The sequence below is a fragment of the Boleophthalmus pectinirostris genome, unplaced genomic scaffold (assembly GCF_026225935.1).
Source record: "Boleophthalmus pectinirostris isolate CB_2022bp ecotype Guang Dong unplaced genomic scaffold, ASM2622593v1 HiC_scaffold_2, whole genome shotgun sequence".
In the NCBI taxonomy this organism is placed as follows: domain Eukaryota; kingdom Metazoa; phylum Chordata; class Actinopteri; order Gobiiformes; family Gobiidae; genus Boleophthalmus; species Boleophthalmus pectinirostris.
This window is the reverse complement of record NW_026571152.1, coordinates 10,581,659-10,590,439: the sequence shown is the minus strand read 5'-3', so window position 1 is coordinate 10,590,439 and position 8,781 is coordinate 10,581,659.

Below are 8,781 nucleotides of genomic sequence, written 5' to 3'. Positions count from 1 at the left end.
ACTACTATACTACTACACTACTACTACTACTACTACTACTAACTACTACCACTACTACTACTACTACTATTACTACTACTACCACTACTACTATTACCACTACTACTACTACTACTACTACTACTACCACTACTACCACTACTACTATACTACTACTACTACTACTACTACTACTACTACTACTACTACTACTATTACCACTACTACTACTACTACCACTACTTACCACTACTACCACTACTACTATTACCACTACTACTACTACTACTACCACTACTACTACTATTACCACTACTACTATTACCACTACTACTACTTACCACTACTACCACTACTACCACTACTACCACTACTACTACTATTACCACTACTACTATTACCACTACTACTACCACTACTACTATTACCACTACTACCACTACTACTACTACTATTACCACTACTACTATTACTACTACTACACTACTACTTACTACTACTACTACTACTACTACTACTACTACTACTACTATTACCACTACTACTACTAACTACTACTACTACACTACTACTACACTACTACCACTACTACTACCACTACTACTACTACTACTACTACTACACTACTACTACTACTACTACTACTACTACTACTACTACTACACTACTACTACTACTACCACTACTACCACTACTACCACTACTACTACTACTACTACTGCTACTACTACTACCACTACTACCACTACTACCACTAATACTACCACTTCCATTACCACTACAACAACTACAACTACCACTACTACCACCACGACAACTACAACTACCATTACTACCACTAATACAACTGCAACTACCACTACTACTACAAATACCATTATAATTACCAGTACCACCACGCCCGTACTGTAGGTTGTGGTGTCTGTGTCTCGGTGCAGTGGAGAGTCTCCTCCTGAGCTCTCAGACAGAGCAGACCATTACTGTGGAGTGGATTAGAACAGGATTAATGCAGACACTTCATCTATAACAGCGCCAGGATTTACACACCGCCACTGAAGGCAACGCAGAGACGCAGAGACGCAGACAAAAGAGTGATACGAGCTGTTTTTAAAGAGAGGTATTACACCAAATCAGTGTTGGGCGCTTTCTGCCATGTCGTTAAGTTGTTTGTTTACATATACTTACGAAACGATACACTACGACTTCACAAACCTGATGCAATGTGAAGTATTTTTATCAGCTGGTTACACTAAGCACGGAAAGTCAGAAGCAGCGAGTATGTTTTCAGTTTTTCGTCAGTTTTATTTATGCAGTTTTGTTTTTTGCTCAAAGGTTTTTAAAAACGCAGTGGAGTAGAAGGTCCAAGTTAAAAATTTCCACTTTACAATTTCCTTTACAGACGGATGTGAGAGGAGGCGTTTTTCCTACTGTCAGTGAACGCAGCGTGATAAGAACAGAGCGCAGGTCAAGGGTTTTAATAAGAGCTCCTCCAGTTTGAATACATTTAAAACCAGCAGTAGACCAGGTTAGAAATGAACTCATGTGAGAATTAAAGGGACATATTCCGCAAAATTATACTTTAATGAACTCGTAAAGCGACTATGACAGGCGGGACTACTCATTTTTTCCCATTTTAGCCATTTTAAGGTTTATTATTGAACTTCTTGGCTGTAAATCATGACATAAAAACTGTTATCAAGCAACCAAAACTCCTCTAATGTACACGGACATTATCTGACAAATAAAATATAAAAGCAAACACCTTGATTTAGTTGAAATAGTATCAGAAAAATGGTAATACATGTTTTTTTTGCTTGTTTTTTTAATAGCAATGACCATGTTGTGTTTGATAGGATAAATTATAGCTTGAATGCTTTGGGAAAAAAAATATCAAATTGTGATTTTTCTGACAAGTGTTGCGAAAAAAGGATCACATTTTAAACTCGTCCAGAACAAATGACAAAAACACTGAAACAGGAAATGACAAAGTAATACAAGAATCATATTTCAGAAAGTACACATCTAAACTCAGTGGCGGAAATTAATGTAAAGTACAAAAGTAAAAATACAATACTTGCACTTCTCTGGTCGAGGGTCTTCTCCATTATTGCTTTGTGTGGAATGTTTCACACTGTGGCATTAAACCTTTCTATCTTTATGGAGACCAAACCAGACAAGTTACAGGTCAGATCTGTGGAGAGGCGACCCCGCTCACAGTCACAATGTTGTTTTTCTAGGTATTTTTGAGCTATAAAACCACCTGTAATTGAATAAGCGTAAGACACAATACATCTTTAAGTACATTTTACACTGGATACGTATTTTAATTCCCTTCATTTGAGAGCAGGTTTCTGTGTTTTCAACTCTCGTACATTTTTGAACTAGACAGAAAAATAAAAAGTACTTTTCATATGATTTTTAGGGTTATTTTCACCATGTTTGTGGTAACATCCTGACTAAAAATTGTGAACTCAAACAAAAATAAATACAATAAAATGAAGAAACTGATTAATATTAAAATTGTTAGCCAAAATATGTTTCATTATTTAACCAATATTACTACATTTTAACAAATTAACAACACTTTTCTCGTGGAGGGTCCATCAAATGCTTTTCTCCATGGAGATGTTATTTCTTTGTGTGGAATGTTTGACAGTGTGGCATCAAACCTTTCTACCTTCATGGAGACCAAACCAGAGAAGTTACAGGTCAGATCTGTGGAGAGGCGACCCCGCTCACAGTCACAATGTCTGTTTTTTTGTTTTTTTGTATTTTTGAGCTATAAAACCAAATTAAATGTAAGGTAGATCTGTTTAAAGTCAGACTGTGGGACATTCCAGGCAGAGAAATGACATCTCCATAGAAACAAGCAGGTGAGGACCCTCCACCAGAAAAGTTTCACAGTGAACCTTTAAACAAATGTTACAGTGGATACTTTTTACTTTTACGTCCCTTCATTTGAGAGCAGGTATCTGTACTTTCAACTCGCCTACATTTTTGAACTAGACTGAAAAGTAAAAAGTACTTTTCATATGATTTTTGTTTGTGGTAACGTCCTAAAGATTTTGAGTTCAAACAAAAATAAATACACAAAATTCATAAAAAAATAAAAATAAAATAAGAAATGGTTAACCAAAATATGGATCATTCAACCAATATTATTTCTTTTTAACAAATTAACAACACTTAATACTTTTAACTCTTAAACCTGCATTGTATAACTTTTCTGATTGAGGATCCATCAAATGTTTTTCTCCATGGAGGTTTGTGTGGAATGTTTCACAGTGTGGCATTAAACCTTTCTATCTTCATGGAGACCAAACCAGAGCAAGTTACAGGTCAGATCTGTGGAGAGGCGACCCCACTCACAGTCTCAATGTTGCTTTTCTAGGTATTTTTGAGCTATAAAACCAATAATAAAACCAATATCACTTTTTCACAATTAACAACACTTGAAATATGTTTTACTCTTAAAGCTGCATTGTGTAACTTTTAGTGGAGGATCCATCAAATGTTTTTCTCCATGGAGATGCTGTTAGTTTGTGTGGAATGTTTGACAGTGTGGCATTAAACCTTTCTATCTTCATGGAGACCAAACCAGAGAAGTTACAGGTCAGATCTGTGGAGAGGCGACCTCGCTCACAATCACAATGTTTTTTTGTTTTTTTGTTTTTCTAGGTATTTTTGAGCTATAAAACCACTTGTATAATTGATTAAATGTAAGGTAGATCTGTTTAAAGTCAGACTGTGGGACATTCCAGGCAGAGAAATGACATCTCCATAGAAACAAGCAGGGGATGACCCTCCACCAGAAAAGTTTCACAGTGAACCTTTAAACAAATTTTACAGTGGATACTTTTTACTTTTACTTCCCTACATTTGAGAGCAGGTATCTGTACTTTCAACTCGCCTACATTTTTGAACTAGACTGAAAAGTAAAAAGTACTTTTCATATGATTTGAAGGGTTACGTTCACCATGGTTGTGGTAACGTCCTGACTAAAGAAGAAGAAAAAAAAGACAATTAGAAATGAATTCGTATTGCAACTGTTAACCGTATATGTATCATTATTCAACCAACATTACTACATTTTAACAAATCAACAACACTTGAAATACTTTTAACTCTTAAAGCTGCATTGTGTAACTTTTAGTGGAGGATCCTTCAAATGTTTTCTCCATGGAGATGTTATTGCTTTGTGAGGAATGTTTCACAGTGTGGCATTAAACCTTTCTATCTTCATCCATGGATATCAGTCTGTTTTTGTTGTTTTTTTTTTAGTATTTTTTGAGCTATAAAACCACCAGTATAATTAATTAGATCTGTTTAAAGTCAGACTGTGGGACATTCCAGGCAGAGAAATTACATCTCCATAGTAACAAGCAGGAGAAGACTCTCCACCAGAAATGTTACACAGTGAACCTTTAAGCTAATTTTACAGTGGATACTTTTTACTTATAATTCACTATATTTGAGAGCAGGTATCTGTACTTTCAACTCGCTTCGATTTTTTGATCTAGACTGAAAAGTAAAACGTATTTTTCACATGATTTTTAGGGTTACTTTCACCATGTTTGTGGTAATGTCCTGACTAAAAATTGTGAGATCAAACAAAAATAAATACATAAAATTGATAAGGATATAAAGAAACTGATTCGTATTGCAACTGTTAACCCAAATATGGATCATTAGAGATGCTATTTCTTTGTGTGGAATGTTTCACAGTGTGGCATTAAACCTTTCTATCTTCCTGGAGACCAAACCAGACAAGTTACAGGTCAGATCTGTGGAGAGGCGACCCCGCTCACAGTCACAATGTTGCTTTTCTAGGTATTTTTGAGCAATAAAACCACCTGTAATTGAATAAATGTAAGACAGAGCTGTTTAAAGTCATACTGTGGAACATTCCAGGCAGAGCAATGACGTATCCAGAGAAACAAGTGACAGATTCCCAACCAAAAAAGTTACATACACATTTGAAGTACAGTTTTAAACAGGTACTTCAATACTTTTAACTTAAGTAGAGCTTTTCATGTCATACTTTTACTTTAGTAACTTTTTGCCCTTATATATGTACTTTTACTTAAATAAAAACATATTACTACAACTACTTCATCTACCACTGTATAATTTATGGGGTTAGCAGAGTTTTTTTTTGCAGAATAAGACTGTAGATTTTGTTTATGAAGGAAATCATTGCACTCCAAAAACTGCAGTCTTTGCGATTTACTAATTGCATCCATTCACATTGCGATTCATTTTGCACCTCTAATCCCTGAACCGCAAACCGCACATAAACATGCGAGCAGGGGATGTCTACAGTCATAATTCATTTCCCCGAGTCCCGGGAGAGGCCCCTGAACGCACCACGCTGCGTTCATGGAGAAGAATGGAGTGGGAAATCAGAGCTGATGTTTGGAGCGATGAGACGTTATCGACCGAGGAGAGAAAAGCGGCTAATTCATCCATGAGCAGTTCTGCGTGATGGATTCAGCACCACGGACAGCTACACACAATCTACTTCATTTTATAAGGCCGATATTATACTATTTTCTCATCTATGTTATAATGTTGTTTCCTAATTTGCAAAAAAAATGGTGTGTTTTGCTTCATTTTGTTTCATTTCGACCCTAGAATTGTCAATCTCTACTAAACTCAAGATAAATTGTAGCTGTTAACTTGAAAATGACTTCTTCAATCTTTAATTTTGCGTAATATAAGACGTTCAAACAGTTTGCAGTGGTTCAGAGTCCTTCCTCACTTGCCTGATCCATTCGGAGCATTTTATTATTCATGGTAAAGCCAACAACAAAAAGCATGGTAACCTGCACTTCCTGATGACAAGACACTTTGCGCAGACACATGGTCAAAAATCGAGTACAGGGTAGAGCCAAAAACTCTGTTTTCTTTCTCTGGCACTTAAAATTCTGCAGTGCACCTTTAATATCTTGCTTTACGTACAATTTCTGATCGCTATAGTTCGTACATGTGTAAAAACAGAGGTAAGGTTGTAGTTTTTAATGTTATTAGGTTCAAATTGAGAGAAACAATCTCAAAAATCTCCTACCTGTTGTTAAATTTCACTGCTGATGTAACGCAAAAGTCTTCACATGTTCCTGTCTGCTCCTCTGACTCTGCTCCTCTCTGCTCCTCTGTCTCTGCTCCTCTGACTCTGCTCCTCTGACTCTGCTCCTCTGACTCTGCTCCTCTGACTCTGCTCCTCTGCTCTCTGCTCTGACTCTGCTCCTCTCTCTCTGCTCCTCCTGACTCTCTGCTCCTCTGACTCTGCTCTCTGCTCTGCTCTGCTGACTCTGCTCCTGCTCTGCTGCTCTGCTCCTCTGACTCTGCTCCTCTGACTCTGCTCCTCTGACTCTGCTCCTCTGACTCTGCTCCTCTGACTCTGCTCCTCCATCTCTTCTTCCCTGCCTCTGCTCCTGTCTGCTCCTATTTGCTCCCCTGCCTCCGCTCCTGTCTGCTCCTGTCTGCGTTTGATGAATCTGGTCTACAGCGACGCTCAAATCTCCTCCATCTTTGTACTGTCCCCGTCCCATTCCTCTGCAGAGCCATGATAAGATCTTTAATCCATGACAGAGCACAGCTCCACTAATCCTCCACATCTGACAGAGGACAACCAATCAGACGCACCCACGGGCTAACCACTCTGCCACCGTGACACACGACGAGACGCACACTCCACTCAGATCAGGAGTCCAACCCACAACCTCCTTTTGAGAAGACAAGACAGAATAACCCCTCTGCCACGCTAACATGGAGACGACATGCATGGTAATCTAGGACTAGAAGCCAGGTCGAATTCAAGACTAAGGCAAGGCAAGGCAAGTTTATTTGTATAGCACAATTCGTACACAAAGTAATTCAAAGTGCTTTACAGAAAAAAATAACATTAAAATCATCAGATCAGAATTCAAGACTAAATCAAGACTAAACCAAGATCTAAACCAGGACTAAACCAGGACTAAACCAGGACTAAACCAGACTAAATCAAGAGTAAAGCAGGACAAAAAAATCTAAAGAATAAAGCCAGATTAAACCAGGACTAAACCAGGTCTAAACCAGGACTAAACCAGGACTAAAACCAGGTCTAAACCAGGTCTAAACCAGGTCTAAACCAGGAAACTAAACCAGGTCTAAACCAGGTCTAAACCAGGACTAAACCAGGACTAAACCAGGTAAACTAAACCAGAAAACTAAATCAAGACTAAACCAGAACTAAATCAAGACTAAACCAGGACAAAAATCAAGTCTAAACCAGGTCTAAACCAGGTCTAAACCAGGACTAAACCCATACTAAACCAGAACTAAATCAAGAGTAAACCAGGACTAAACCAAGGACTAAACCAGGTCTAAACCAGTACTAAACCCATACTAAACCAGAACTAAATCAAGACTAAACCAGGACAAAATCAAGACTAAACCAGGTCTAAACCAGGTCTAAACAAGGACTAAATCAATTCTAAACCAGGACTAAACTAGGTCTAAACTAGGATTAAACCAGGAAAAAAAGACAGGACTAAACCAGGTCTAAACCAGGACTAAACCAAGACCAAACCATGTTTAAACCAGAACTAAACCAGATCTAAACCAGGACCAAAGCAGGAATAAACCAGGAGCAAACCAAGACTAAACCAAGACTAAACCAGGACAAAATCAAGACTAAACTAATTCTAAACCAGGACTATTGCAGACCGGTACAGTAACACAAAGAGCTGATTATAATGCCTTGACAGCAGTAAAAGTCAGATGCCCTCCCCTCTGCTTAGTCCTGATATACGCCGTGTTTCTTCAGGGTGAGTAAATCTTTCAGGGACAGTTCTTTGGAGCACACTGGAACCATAAACCAGTGTCTGACTGAATCCTGCTTCAGCGATTATCCTGTGTCAGCTCAGAGAATGCACCAGGAATTAGACCGCTCCCACGCACACAGAGTCTTATCAGGAAACCATCAGGGCCTGTCTGCCGTGATAAAGACGACATAAGCAGTATTCTGAATGCGTAATGAGCTATTTTTATAACAACTCTCCACAAGTCAAATCTACACGTTTTATTCTTATTTATTGAACCACAAGTCACCATACGAGCGTTTCAAACTCCATTTCAGTAGCAAGGAATAGTCTTCTGATACCACAATAATAATAAAAAAGCACTATTTATTTGGACAAGTGAATGTGATTTTCAGCATTAAATGGTAGTACTTTCGTTTCTATTCCCATGTGGTTTTATATGTGTGTAATCTCTCAGTGGTCCAGGTAGGTTACATAGTGTCCCATGGGTGTATACTAGTCTATGTGCTCTTATACTTGTTCTGATCCAGCTCAAGATCCTTCTAAAGACATTCAGAAAAAGTTCATTTCTGTCCTGTGAATGTGACTTTATTTTAGTATCGACTCAGACCAGTATCTAGTTTCAATACTACTTTCAGCATCAATTAGTTTGATATTTTTGACAGTCCTGTAGCACAACTTGGCCACAATGTCTAGTGTTTTTTTGTAATTAAGAATAAATCTGCATTAAAATTGTAACACCACTGGGAAAATCAGGTGCCACAGTGGTGCGCCAATGGTAAAAACATTGTTGTGTCCTTAGGCATGGCACTTCACATCGCCATGTCATGTGTGCCTGAGTGTTGGTGGTGATCAGAGGGAAAGATGGTGCAGATTGGCAGCCTCACCCCTGTCAGGCCGCCCCAGGGCAGCTGTGGTTACTATAGTAGCTCACCACCACTGAGTGTGGAGTGAATGAATAATGTTCTGTAAAGCATCTTTGAGCGTCCAGAAAAGTGCT